Consider the following 15,597-nt stretch of genomic DNA (forward strand, 5'->3'; position numbering starts at 1 on the left):
GGTCTCATTCCCAAAGATTGTTCTATCCGTCATGATCTGAATAGTCTGTTGTCTCCCATTTTATTATTTTGTTTGGTTTACTTGAAATTGCGAATTAACTGTGTTTGTGACTTTTTGTAACATCCTTATATCCTTTGTAATTTTTGTACATAAGCTTTGAAGATATTTCTTGAATTATACTAAACTAATTCTAGTTCTGGAACTGTTTTTATAACCCAGACGCCTCATATTTGGGCATTTTACCTATATTTAACTATTGATAAGTTGTGTGTACATGTGAGAGCAGAAGCTTGCCTTACACTTAGCGTTAAATTGGTCTTCTGCTGGTGGCAGTTACCGGAGTTAAAACCACAAGCGCTGAGATAACTGGTATAAGTCATGGGTGGCGATTCTCAGATTGAAGTATCTGGAGAGATCGGCCGGAGGTCCGTGACAATTGGTGGCAGCGGTGGGATGATAAAAAAGTGTTTTATTTTTATAAAAACTTAAGTGAAAAAGGGAGTACTCCGAGGGAGGAACCCAATTTCACCAAATTCCAGAACTCAAAGCTTATATTAGTAAAAAGTCACACAGTGAAAGCAATTTCTGTTCCCCTACCCTGTTATTTCGATTTTGACGAACAATGGCCGCAAAGTACAAAAATCTCAAGAAGGAAGAGCTGGTAGCGCGGTGTGTACAGAAAGGTCTGGTCTGTATGGATCATTCTAAGAAGAGATTGATCCTGGATCTAATGGACTAGGATACAGAGCATCAGAATGTCAGCGAGTCAGTACTGTAAAGGAGTGCATGGTGTGGGCTACTGCACTAGCATTGGATGTACCCTGTACTGGGGTTTTACTTACTGCGGGAAGTAATAGCATAAAGTTGGACTCTGATGTGGACTTTGCTCTTACCCATCCATCCGTGGAGCTCGCCAGAGTTGAGTGCCTGGCAGAGAGAGTTCCATGGCAGAGGGGAGTTCTGCAAGACACCAAGCTGAGGAAAAGAATGCATCAGATGGGGCTACTGCAGTAGTCTGGGATGTACCCTGTACTGGATTGTTACTTACAGCGGAAAGTAATAGAGTAACATCAGATGCAGATGTGGACTCTATTAGCAAATGGGTGAGAGATATGGAGTTTATCTCAAAGCTGGATCGATATCTAGACTCTACTCTTAAGTACGTGAAAGAGCCCGACCCGTCTATGATACTTGAGCTTGTGGAAAGGTTCCATATTACAGAGGCTGCAGAGTGTAATGTGGAGGCTAATCGCAGACTCCAGTTGGAGTTAGCCAAACTCAAGCACCAGTCTGTGACCAGAGACATGAATGCCAACAGACTCCATCCAGAGCATTTCCCTGTGTGGGAATTTGATGGAGAAAGCTCAGCAAATGCTAGCTGTGATTTGGTCAATCAGAGGGCCCCGGACATTACAACAGACACTCAACAGAGATCCGACCCCTCTGTTAGTTCCAGGGAGACTGCAGGATGTGTGGCAGCTAGGGAGGCTGCAGAGAGCCAATCTATTGCATCACCATAGGGACCCTTTACCACCAGGAGTACAGAGGAACTGACTGATGAATGTCAGCTGCAAGGTCTCTCCTGCAATGACAATACCTGCAGCGAGAAGATCAGTCAGCTCGTGTGGGCACAGGACGACGTGTACCATGCCTTTAGCAAGTATCGGCTGGTGATTCTGAATCCAGCTTATAATATGAGTTGTGTGGAATGGCTGGACTACCTTGAGGAATGTTTTGAATTTGCTCAGGAAGAAACAGATTATTGAGGCCAGCTCGATATCCCATTCTGGCAAGATCAGTGTCGCCGGGTGGATGCTGAAAGGTATCGCCTACAACCACTTCTTTCTCCAGCTGAAGAAGCAATGACACAGCCTACAGGGGCACCCCACGAGGAAAAGGTCACGCCACCAGAGTCAGCCACTGTGGAATATGATACCGAGTTATCACAGCCCGAGGCGCAGTGTGCTCTGCTAGGACAGGCTGTTAGTGCAAGCAGCCTACTACCTCAGGCTGCGCAGAAATGGTGACTGGAGGAGCCCACATGGAAGGAGCAGCAACCTGGAGGAGCTGTTCCATTGCCTTCTACTGGAACTGTGACTCTTGTTTCAGCACCAGTGAAGCGGATGGGGGGAAAACCATTTTGGGCCACGGGCCGCCTGTGTTGTGTATGTGGTGATCCCAGGCACCTCAGTGCCAGTTGTCGGGTAAAGGAGAAGATGACACCCTCTCCTGCAGGGGCCTCACCAGCGAAACCCGTGCATGCTGTCTTGTACGCACAAGGGTCCCAGGAGAGTGTCAGCGAGAATCTACAAGCCGTGGTCATAGGAAAGCAGGTAACTGTGGGGCTATACGATACGGGGACAGATTTGACTTTAGTGCATCCCACAGTAGTGGACCCGGAGAACTTTATTCCCGGAAAGACAATGGCCATATGCGAGGTCAGAGAAATCCACTCAGATGTAGCCATGGCCCAGAAAAATGTGGACTGGAGGGTGGGCAGTGATTTCCGGGAGGTGGTTGTGCTGCCCCATGTACCCACAAATGTATTATTTGGGACTGACCTTAGTCATTTGAGAACTATTGATGAATGTGATTTACCCAATTCAATGTTGTCAGTTTTTTCCCACTAACCTCATTCCTTTCCAGGTGGCAAGTGAGCCAGATAAAATAGCAATGCATACGTGTAAGAGTGGGACAATGATGCCATGTAATGATGAACATGCTTGTATTGATTTACAGGTACCCAAGGAAAATGCACTAGATCAGGTTAAGGTGGTTAATGCTGGTACGGTGGGAGATGATATGTCTGCTGAGGATGGTGCATATTCTAATGGTAATGGGTCTATGTTGAGAAATGGCCTGTTGAAACCATTATGCTGTACTGACCTTTCCCCTGAGCTGGCGAATAATTCTGTAAATATCGGTGGTATAGGTGGCAATGTGTTTGCTGGTAAAAGTGTATCAGAGCCAGGCAGTCAGAGTATGAGCCAGGACTCAGGTGATGTGATGCTGGGGAAGGTGTCAGTGGCCACTGAGGTCACCCAGCCTCCCAGGTCTTTGGGGAGACCTGTGTGACTTTGCATATTCCCCCCTGACCCCCCTTCTTGCCATCTACATACTCACACACACAAAGGCAGATCTCCACCCACCTCTTGAGCCCTCTGTGACAAGCTTAGCTATTCAGATGGATCAAAGGGCTGACCCCCCCCCTGGACTTCCTAAGCATACAAACTGATCAACCTCTCAGTGCAACTGTTTATGACAAACAGTGCTGGGAGGAAGATTATTTGTGCCAGGGAAGGGCTGGTGCCAACCCAGCCAAGGGACAGGATAGGATTTGGTGTGACAGGGAGGTTGCCATATGTCCCACTGTATGGGATAATGCTGAACCTTCTCACGCCCATGTTGTAGCCATCCCTAGAAGCATGAACAGGGATTTGCTAGCAGCCATGGGTATACCAAAATTTGTGGCAACGGACATACTACAGGTAGCGTCCCTGCCCCCCAGAGTGGAGCTCGTTAGACAGGTTACCATGGGCCACGTGGGGCCTGGTGTGTTAAGTCATGTGCTAGAATCTACCCTTGCAGGTATGGAAATCGCTAGTCAAAACCTAGGGACAGAGGAGTCTTGTCCCCAAGACATGATGTCCAAATCTATAGTGAACAAGTTATGTTCCCATATGTTTCTGATGGGACATATAGGATTTCTGGAGTATCAGAAACTGCAGGCTTGCAAAGGCTGCTTTGTGCTGAGATGGTTCCTGAGGGTGGAGATTTGTCCAGCCCCCTGAAGCTGCTGGACAAGGACATGCAGGTAGGGCTAAATGGTAATGCCTTGGATGACACTGAGAAGAGTCTGTCAGAGTCATGATAAACACATTTGTAAAAATATGGTGTCTGGGTGTGCTGTCCTTTCTGATATAGGCCCCAAGAAACGAGACATGGATGATGTTTGCTCTCGGGTGCTATATATGGAAATGGTAGGCCCCAGTTCTGTGGAGACAGGACAGAGGGACAAAGGCACCAGGTTCTGGGTGAGCTACAGGAGACTGAATAAGCCCATAGTGGTTGATGCCTACCCCCTGCTCAGGATGGAGGAACTGTTAGCTCAGTCCATCCAGGCAGGGTAATGACAGCTACCATTGTACAGCATGGGAGACTGTGGCATGAGGTGCCAACTGTTCCCCTGCTGATTTTAAAAAGGGTAAAGGTGCAGACTGGAGACAGCGCAAGACTGCCGAGTGGATGAGGCAGCAGCAGTTTGCAGAAATCCAGAAGGCAACAGCACAAGTTCAGACAGTGATTCTGAGGTACTCACACTGGTCAGTGAACGCACAGAAGAGTATTGAACCACATTGTTCCAACAGGTGCAGACTTAAATAGGGCACTATTGCAGGGGATAGGAGGAGACAGTCATGTGAGTGCCGCAGGCAGGTAGTGACTGGATACAAACGCTCACCTGATCAGAATCAACATGGCTGTGCCCAGGACCCTCAGGAGTGCAATGACAGCGCTCTGGGACTGAATGACCCACCTTAATAAAGCACCGTCAGACAGGGTAAGTATTACTAAGTCCCCAAGTTTTCTGACACTAATAGTAAAGACCATGAGTCCTGCTGACATCTCTGTGAGCTGGCTGTGCTTAGCTCCTGACAGCAAAACCAGGAATCTCAGATCCTGGATCTAAGGGGCCAGGCCAAAGTGCTCTGTAGCAGTATACGGCCCGCGGACATTACATTTCCCACACATGAGCCATAGTGTGGGCCAAAATGTTACAAGCAAACATCTTTGTGCAATGTAATGATTCAATGATCAGTACTATGATCTTATAAATGTGCATATATAGAAACAATGTTTGACACTTATAATGAAATGGTTGTAAGGGTGTAGTACACGGAGTCCCACACTGTATAGCAGCCGAGCAGGTCATTTTATTCCATTTTATTCTGACATTTAGACAAAGCGGAAGTAGCTTCTTCTGCAAATAATTTGATAAGGAAATACACCAAAACCACAGCCTAACATTAGATGGCTTATTCTTTCTATGTCTTAGCAAAAAATCAAGAATAAACAGAGTGAAAGATTTAAAAAGACGAAACATGTTAATATTTGTAATTAAAAGGTTGATAAATCCTTACGATTGCAAAATATGTCATCTTAGAATGTGTAGAAGTATACGCACAGTGTATAAGACATAAGCACATTGCATACAGGAAATTAGCAAGAAGACTAATAATTTTAATAATATTCAACTATGTTTAAGCATCAAACTAAGGGCCCGATTCAGACCCGGTCGCTAAGCTGCGTTTGCAAGGAAACGGGGGTGTGGTGCTGCGAATCCAGGCGTGTCTGAGCATCTTATCACCGTTTCTGGGGCATACAAAATTAAGACGCATAGCCAGAGTACACGTCACATGGCTTTTTAAAATACAGCAGCACTCGCAGTGCTTGCAGAGTGGGCTATGGTCAATCACAAGTGCTGCGTATGGTTGTGATGGCCTCCGATGTTACCGATTGTCTTATACACTTCCTGGAGATGATGTATGTTGCAAAGAGAAAGTGGGCGTCTTATGTCAGGCTGGTGTGCGCCTATATACATACGTGCGTTTGCACAGCATGACATAGTGGCTAATGTTTTGCCTACGATAGCGGGATTTGCATACTTTCATGTCTACGTCTGCGTGCGAACGCAGGCTAGTGACCGAGTCTGAATTGGGCCCTAAGTTTCTTGAAATAACAGCAAGCTGCATTGACAATATGTCCGACAAATAATACATTTCCTTATCAGGGGACATCTGTCAGGTATAAAAAGTGGGGACCCAACACCTGTTATAATATTATATTTCAAGCCCAGGGAACAGTAAGTGAAGGCTGTAAAAAAAATGCTCCCAAAAGATGAAAAACCTCTATAAGTGACATTTCCCATGTAATAACATCTGCACCTGCTCACTGTACATCTGGCCTCTCTATCTACCAAAACCAGCCTAACATCCTTCTAAGAATTCCCTTCTCCTCGGGCTTCTCTGGCTCATTATTTTCATTTTCATGTGTCTTACAATCAGCCTCATGTATGTACTGCAGCAGGAATTTCTTCCTCTGTACTCGGTCTTCCTGCGGGTTCCTTTTCAAACCCATACAGAATTTTACTTGTCTTATGGCGCCATCAATGAACATCAGGAAGTCTTTGGTCCTTCCCAGTGTTTTTATATTGCTCTCCTTGGTGTAGTTCTCCACAGCGATCACACTCTCAGCCCCTATAAGCCTGAACTGCTTCTCAGTCTCCATGTAATCTCCGCTGGTTTTGTGGGTGAGGACAATGATGGGGGCAACTCCTGGGGAAGAGAGAAAAGTTATAGTGTCTCCATAATGAGCCCTGGCTTGTGCAATAAGCCCCTACATGGGTGGTGTTACATTGTCCTTATTGATATTGGTTATAACTTATTATGAGGAAATAAAAATTAAAATGTGTGGTGAGTAATAAAATAGGTGCAGCAGCTAAGCAAGGGGTCCACCAACATCCTTTAAACATATTGCCAAAACTAACAAAGAAAAAAATCAGCACCAATAATATATAAATCATATAAAATAATACTAAGCTCCAATATGTACCAGATCTATTAAAACCACAATTTATTATAAAATGAACATCAGTGAGAAAACGGGATGTAGTTGGCATCCCGGCGTGCGGGATGCGGACGGTTCCAAATACCGGCACCGAAATTCCGACAGGTCGGGATCCTGGCACCAGTGTCCCAATCCTCAACATCCCGAGGGTAAGTATCAGGGTGTAGGGGAGCTTAGCATTAGGTAGAGGGGTTAGGTTTAGGCATTAGGGGAAGGGTTAGGGTTAGGTATCGGGGAGGGAGAGTTAGGATTAGGGTGCGAGGAGGGGGAGGTTAGAATAAGGCACTAGGGGGGAGGTTAGGTTTAGGGTGCGGGGAGGGGGAGTTTAGGTTTAGGCACTAGGAAGGGGGGTTTAGGTTTAGGCACCGGGGAGGGAGTGTTAGGGTTATGTTAGGGGTTAGGGTAGGAGTAGGGAAAATACTTACCTTGCATTCCTATGGGTGTCGGGATGCTGCTGTTGGTATTCTAAACAGCGACATCCCGACAGCCAGGATATCATACCCAACCCGATAAAACAAGTGATCGGTGCCTAGGTGCGCAACAATAGCATAGCAGCCATTCTAGTAAATTTACTTGAAAGGTTTCCTCTCCCCTTCACCAAACAAAACTGCAACAATTAATACATACACAACTTAACCAGCGCTGCTCCTAAAGCACAGAAATAGTAGTTATCATCCACCTTCCAATCAGGTAAATTAGTCAGCAGTGATCCCCTCATAGGTTCACAAACCCAAAATACCAGAGGGGAGAAAAATGCTGAAATAGTGAAAGAAATACCATTTAATACAGCATAAAAAGTAACAATGAAGCATTCAACATAATGGTGGTATCCCCAAGTATCTACAAGACGACAATTACCAGATCAAAGAGAGAACTGACAACGGACAGTTCTTAAAAGCTTTGGATCAAAACCAGTGTGGCAGTTCTGGTCCCGAGTTCCTCACTGCTCACCACTCAGCTCAGGTGAGGTGGTCTGAATAGTGTGTGGAGGCAGGTCAGGTAGCCTAATGGGCATATGAAGGCAGGTGGGATGGTCTGTGCAGTGTGAAGGCAAGTACAGTTGTCTCAGTGGTATGTGGAAACAGGTGGGGTGGTCAGAGTGAAATGAGGAGAGCTGGGCGATATATGTGGGTGGTCTAAGTGGCATGTTGGGTGGTCAGTGACCTGTGTTGTGATTGGTGGAGGAAAGTGGGGTGTCTGCGTGGTGGGTGGAGGAACATGAGGAGGTAAGAAGCAGTATGTGGTGGCACATGAGGAGGTCTGTAGCAGAATGTGAAGGCACCATCAATCATCTCTGATCATGGGCAATCTGTCGTTATCGGCAGATAAAAAAAAAAAAACACACAAACCATGGGCGCTATACAAATAAAGGAGGAAGTATTAATCAGTTGAGTAATAATAAATAATATGGGCCAATGCAAAAAAGGAATAATGCAAAGACAATTAGATAGGACCTTAGATGATTGCTGCTACCAATAGAGGCGTTGACCCTCTTAAAATCCAAACCAATACGATACAAATAGGAGCGCTATGTCTAAGGCCTGGTGTAAAGACTTTGTAAATTATTAATGAATTAATAATTGATTCCACCAACGGTGAAGAGACCACAGAATGCAATGAAATAATGAGAATCTTACAGATAATAAATCAGGTAAAAATCTTTATAGACATTAAAAGGACCCAAAAAGCAAATATAAAATTAAAAAGGAATCAAGTATAAATAAAACAATACACATGAAAAACAATGACATTAGCATAATATTGACATTAACATAGATAACCTAGAAATGTGGTGTAATAAAAAAAATTGCAAAAACACTTGATACAATGATCCTCAAGGATGAACCTGTGTACCCTGATTTATTAGATCTGCCGTACTTTGCGGCTAAAGTGCCAGTTCTGCAGTAATATGCAACTATGTTGCCAGTTCGTATCAATATTGTCCTGTATTGGGTATGATATTTTAAATAGAAATCCTCCCATCTTGTGTTTAGGTAATAAACATCAACAGCTGAACTGGTTCAATTAATGGTAGTTATAAGAATATGACCTATAATGTAGCAGTCAGAAAAGGTGATATGAAAAATAGCCACATGCAGATTAGGAGTCACCGTAACGTTAAAAACCTTAGATATAAGACCAAATACTAAAGACCAAAGACCAGACAGATATAGCTGGGCATGACCAGAATATATGAATCAGAGATCCCTCTTGCTCGCAATTATGCCAGCAAAGGTTTGACACTGATGGCCAAATTCTGTGCAGTTTAACAGAGGTTTGATATAATCTATGTAAAAGTTTATAATAATGTTCCACATGAGTGATACATTTTGAGAGTTGAAAACATGTAAGAAATATCTGATTCCAATTCTCCTCTGTAAACTGGAATGCTAGGTCTTAGTTCCATTGAGCAAATGAAGGGAATTTCACTGGACTGCAAAGTCAACAATAAAGGGTATGCAGTCGGGAAGTCGGCGGACCTAATCCCGACAGCCAGCTTCCCGACTGTCATATCCAAGGCAAGGGTCTAAAGACAGGCGTCGGCATATCAACGCCTGTCATCAGGGCCGTAGCTAGGGTAGTGCGGCCGGTGCCATCGCACAGGGCACCATAGGTCAGGGGGCGCTGTTTGGGCCTGTCAAATTTCTGTTTATTATCATTCTCACTTGTAGCTTCCTCTTATTTCATCCCCAGCATCTCCTGGCCTCCTCTATCTCTTCTCTGGCCCTTCCCCATGAGGCCATTCCCCTTTTTTGGGTGCATTATGTCCCTTTGAAAAATTAGGGGGGTGCCAATGCTCTTTCTGGCACAGGGCACCAAGAAGTCTAGTTACGGCTCTGCCTGTTATTAGACATACGCCGGGAGCCCACGCCCGCATCCTGGTCGAAGGGACGCCAGGCGCCCGGTGAGGAAAGCCGCGGGGGGGAGGGTTAGGTTTAGGGTTCCCGGGGGGACTTAAGGTTAGGCACCCCCCCTGGGAGGTTAGGTTTAGGCTAGGGGGAGGGAGGGTTAGGCATCCCTAGGGGGAGGGTAGGGTTAGGCTCCCTCCCCGGGGGACTTAGGTTTAGGCAGCGGGGAAGGGGGGGTAGGTTTAGGCACTTAGAGGGGGGATTAGGGTTAGGTACTAGAGGGGGAGGTTAGGGATAGGCACCCATAATAGAGGGTTAGGGTGTAGAATAGGTTAGCTAATACTTACCTGAAGACGATCAGGATTTCCACTGCTGCCGGGATGCTGGTGTCGGGATTCCAACCGCCAGACATGCGTACGGCGGTAAATCATACTGATTCCCAATAAAGCATACCACCACAATATTCCTCCATTAAAAACAGTTTTAACTAATTTAACAGAAATATATTTAGGGACAGTAAATACTAAATGTGAATCCGATGTGCAACTGAATAGCCAGTGACGTAGCTGAAGATATTTATAAAAATCCTTAGCTGATATGGACAATCTCTCCTGTATTTGAGTAAAGGAAAGCAACACTCCATCTATGGTAATCTCCTGTAACGAGAACACTCCCTTTTCAATCCAAACATTGAGGTAAATATCAGGAATGAGACAGGTGATACCTGCTAGAGAGAGATCAATCATAGGGAAGATAGATTATCCACTTTAGACATTGCCAGACCCAAGTTTCACGAGTGTGAGCTACAGCTGTTGGGATGGGAAATGTATAGGGCTTATTGGATATCGGTACCCTAAGATACCAGTTATGGGAAACGGGGCCAACCTACGTTGTTCTAGGGTAACCCATGGCTTCGGATTAGTTCTAACAAACCACTCTCCAATCTGAGAAAGGAGACTTGCCCATTGATAATATTGTAGATTGGGAAATGCCAGCCCTACGTCCAATTTTGGGAGAGACATAATTTTTCGTGCTAGATGTGGTTTCTTATTTTTCCATATGTGTTTGGTGAAGATCGCATACAATTTGTTAAGTAAAGAATTAGGTAGGAGAACAGGTATAGTCCTAAACAAATATAGAATCTTAGGGAGGAGCACCAATTTAAGAGCTGCGATACGTCCCATCCAAGATACCTCTTGCATCATCCAGTCTTTAGTCAAAATTGTAAAGTGGTTCAGTAAGGGGACATAATTACACGGGATCAGGTCCACTGTCTTCGGTGTGATGTGTATTCCCAGGTATTTAAGGCTCCTATCTTGCAAAGAGTAGGAGTACAGGGATCATATTGCTAAAAGGTGGTCAGGGGGAGTGTTTATTGGGAGGGCCTCTGTTTTACATGTGTTTAATTTGTAATAGGATACTCTTGCATATTATTCTAATATTATATGTAACTGTTGTAAACTAGAGATAGGATCTGTAAGGGTTAAGAGGATATCATCCGCAAAGAGGCAAATTTTATAATACAAACCATGAAGGTTAGGTCCTCATATATCTTCTCTAGTTCTAATAATTTTGGCCAAGGGTTCTGTGGCCATAGCGAAAATCAATAGGGACATGGGGCACCCTTGACGAGTTCCATTAGATATAGGGAAGGTTGAAGAAAGCATACCATTTACCATAACTCTAGCTGAGGGGCAGGAGTAGAGGGCCAGAATGAAAGACAAGGCTCTACCGAAAAACCCAAATCGCTTCAGTACTGTTGTTAAATAACCCCAATGAAGCCTATCAAAGGCCTTCTCCACATCCAGTTATAACAATAACAAAGGTTCATCGAAAGTGGAGAAGGACTCAATAACATTAATAACCCTCCTGGTGTTGTCTGGCGCCTGTCTACCACAGACAAATCCTACCTGGTCCTGATGGATAAGAGAGGGAAGTAATGGACTCAATCTATTAGTAATTAGTTTAGCGTAAATTTTAACATCAGTGTTCAAAAGCACAATTGAGCGGTAATTAGAAATCATCGCTGGGTTCTTCCCCAGTTTAGGAAAGCTACTATTGGGGCTTCCAACATTTCTTTAGGGAAAGGCCCAAGTTCGGAGGCTTCATTAAAAAGCTGGGTTAAAAGCGGGATCAAAACATCCTTAAATTCTTTATAAAACTTATTTATATATCCGTCAGGACTAGGGGTCTTACTCAATGGCAGTGAATCAATAACCATTCCCAATTCCTCCTTCGTCCATGGTCTACCCAGATAGTGGACAGAGGGCCTGATTCAGACCTGCTCGCGAGCGCTGAGTGCTCGCAAGCGGGTCGATGTTGCCCTAGTGCGCATGCGCACGACGGAGGCTGCTCCATCGTGCGCATGCACAAGACCTGAATAACGACGGCCAAGCCATCATTATGGGTCTCGCACCAAAGGGGGAGTGCTGTAGATGGTGATTGACAGCACGCCCCCTTTGGTGGGCGTGGCTGCCCAGATGGAGGCGTTCCTATGGGAACGCCTACCATCTGGAGCTAGCTCCACTGACATCACTAGTGATTTTGGTGGGAGTGCTTTTGGCTCTGATAGAGCCAAAAGCACTCCAGGGCTTGCGGCAGCGAGACCCTACCACAGGGTCTCGTCGCAAGCCCGATGGTCGTGATGGTCTTGACCATCGCGACCATCATTTTGGCCGCTTGTTATAGCTGTGGGTGGTCACCCACAGCTATGCGAGCGGCCAGGAGGCCGCTCCAAAATTAAGGAGGGGCGGCCCTGATTCAGAGCGAGTGCTCTGTCAGAGCGTCCGGCTCTGAATCAGGGCCAGAGTCTTTATCCAGTGAAGGCAAATGCACACTGGATAAAAAAACTAGCAATACCTTCGTCTGTGGGCTGCAGGATTTGGGAATCGCCAGACAGATTATAGAGATTAGAGTAATACTCTGCAAACACCGTTGCTATCTCCTGGGGATCAGTTACTTTAGTTCCCACTTGGTTATAAATGGTGCAAATTAGTTCCCAAAGACTACATTTTAACAATTTAACATAATAAATTAAAAAAACATGCAAAACAAAAATGTATTTAAATCATGCAGAAGTACAGTAGGCAGAACTTATCCACCTTTTTCTGTGACATCACAAGTTGGAGAGAAGTTGGCTGGTCTAATGAAAAAGTTGGTTAGGTTTGAGGGGAAGCGTTTTAGTTGGACAGACAAGTTGGACGGTTGGTCAGCTGGACGGTTGAAGGAAAGTTGGACTGATGTATGGCCTGCTTTAGACAAACAATATTTGTGATGAGTACTAGACTGTTCAATAAAAGTGTTGGCATCTACCTACTTTTTGTATGCATACAATTTTATCTGTCCTTCAGAAAAGTTTAGGTTTAATCCAGGGGCCCAGAGTTTTGCCAAACTATCTATCAGTAGGTTGGGGGTAGGACCTTGATTGTGGGCAGACCTCAGGGCACACCTTTATGGCCATTACATAGATGATCTTTTCTTTATCTGGGATGGAGATTCTGATTACATTCACAATATAGTTCTAACTCCTATAATTTCCAGTTCATGAGCACACATCACCGCTCACTTATTCATTTTCTGGATATAACCCTAGAAATTTCTGAAGGAACGTTTAAGTTGTATACATACAAAAAGGCTGTTTATTATACCTAACAAAGTAACATCCACATGAATGGCAGGACCCAAGGTTTCCCAGCAGAACATTGCCCAGACCATCACACTGCTCCGCTGGCTTGCCTTCTCCCCATAGTGCATCCTGGTGCCATCTCTTCTCCAGGTAAATGATGCACACACACATGGCCGTCCACATGATGTAAGAGGATATGTGTTTTTAATGGCCTCCTTAACGCATTTTGATACTACCATATCTTTAGCAAAATCACCTTTTGGGACAACATAGATGGACAGACTTTTATGTTATATGCTCATATTTGCAACTTCTCAGGATACATTTAATCTAAAGGGGTGATAAGTATTGTGATAATGATATGTATTTTTATGCATTTAATGTGAATGCAGTTTGTTAAAACTAGTCTACTGTATCTCTTCAATCCTGATACTTACCATCTTTCCTAGAGGAAATGAGATTTAATTCACAATCCTTTCGACAGGACAGCGGAGATTACGTTTTGATTTTTGGACATACTATACCACAGGTTCTCAAACCCGGTCCTCGTGACACCAACAGTGCATGTTTTCCAGGTCTCCTCATAGAATCACAAGTGGAATAATTAATTCCACCTTTTAAAATGTGTCAGTGAGTAATGACTACACCTGTGCACCTGCTGGGTGACCTGGAAAATGTGTCCTGAGAACAGAGTTTGAGAATTTCTGTACTACACTACTATATATTTAGTATTTTTTATTTCTATACAGAGATTTTGTAGACTATTATAACAGAAGAAAGGGGTGAAGGACAGCACGGGGTGAGATCACAACAACAAACAACCAATTAGCAATTGTTAATAATGCCACTTTTATAAAAAAATATTGATATCCTAATCAAATGAAACTTTATTTTTGCATGCAAATATGATAATAAGATTTCCCCATGAGAGTAATATTAATGGCTCTCTGATTTGACAAATATTTCAAAGCATAATGTACTGTATCTGTGCCAATTTCAGTTTATCTCTTAGAAATACTTTCTTTCTACCATAATTATTTGCCAAGCCTGTCATCTGTCTTCTAATACAGTTTACATTAATATTCAATTTCTTCCCCACTAAATCTCCATTTGTCCTTCACTCAGTTATCACCTTTTATCATTACACATATACACCTTCTTCCACTGTACTTTGACTTGCTTCTCTGCAAATCTCCTGCACTTTCTTACATTCATACTTTATTCCTACATCTAGATTTCCTTACCCAAACTCAACCCAGCCACACCATGACCATGTTTTCATCCAATTCCTCCTCCACTCAGTGTCTACCTAATCCTCTGTTTTTCCCCCTTCTTCCACCTTTATTATTTTCCCCTTATCTCCTCCACCTCCTCCATCCTTTATCTCCCCTCCTCTGTCTGCCTTCCTCCCTCTCCTCTCCCATTACTCCACATTTGTTCTCTTCTACCCCACCTGGGTCCTAGTACCCCACCGCTATTCCTTCCACCAAGCCTCCTCTCCATGCCACCCACCTCCACCCACATCTCATTAAACTCCCTCCCTGTCCACCACCTTCAGGTTCCCTTCACAACACTGGTGCCCACACAATCGCTCTACTAAATTCATCTTGGTCACCCAAATTAATCTCACCTTCTCGCCACAGCAACCCTGATAATCTGATGCACATCTCTCCCATAAACACTGTCCCTCTATCTTGTGCCCTCTGGAATGCATGATCTGTCTGTAATAAACTGGTTCCCACCCATGACCTTTTCATTTCCAAAAACCTGCATCTTCTAGCCATTACTGAAACCTGGATTTCACACTCTAACACCACTTGCCCTGCAGCTCTCTATTCTGGGGGCCTCACCTTCTCTCACACCCCTTGGCCCAGGGGTCACCATGGTGGTGGTGTGGGGTCCTTCTATCCCCAGGTTACTCCTACCAACTCCTACCCTCTAAACCATCCCTTACATTTGAGATTCATGCTATACGCCTTGTCTCCCCCATTCTTAAAAAACCTACCCTTGATCAAAACACTCTTTCCAACTACCGTCCCATCTCTCTTCTCCCTTTTGCCTCCAAGCTCCTTGAGCATATTGACTACAACTGCCTTACCACCTTTCTTTTCTCCCACCCCCTCCTTGATCCTTTTCAGTCTGGCTTCTGTTCTCTCCACTCCACTGAAACTGCCCTCGCAAAAGTTAGCAATGACCTCCTTGCTGTCAAATCCAAGGACCACTAGTCTCTGCTGATTCTCCTTGACCTTTCTGTTGCCTTCGACACTGTTGACCACCCTTTCCTGCTGCAAATCCTTTACTAGCTTGGTCTACATGACACTGCTCTCTCCTGGCTGTCCTCCTACCTCTCAGACCGGTCCTTCTCTGTCTCTTCTCATGACTCCTCTTCCCCACCACAGCCTCTTACAGTAGGTGTTCCACAAGGTTCCATTATTGGACCTCTACTTTTCTCCCTCTATACATCCTCTCTAGGTGAAGTCATCAGCTCTTTTGACATCC

At 44.6% G+C, this 15,597-nt stretch overlaps 1 pseudogene; it reads right to left on the reverse strand.

Moving 5' to 3' along the window:
• Nucleotides 1–5,970: 5,970 nt before the first annotated feature.
• The window catches only part of LOC148481833 (uncharacterized), an 84,499-nt pseudogene continuing 74,872 nt past the window's right edge, over nucleotides 5,971–15,597 (reverse strand).

Source organism: Taudactylus pleione, unplaced genomic scaffold (genome assembly GCF_031769625.1).
Source record: "Taudactylus pleione unplaced genomic scaffold, aTauple2 ptg000559l, whole genome shotgun sequence".
NCBI lineage: Eukaryota > Metazoa > Chordata > Amphibia > Anura > Myobatrachidae > Taudactylus > Taudactylus pleione.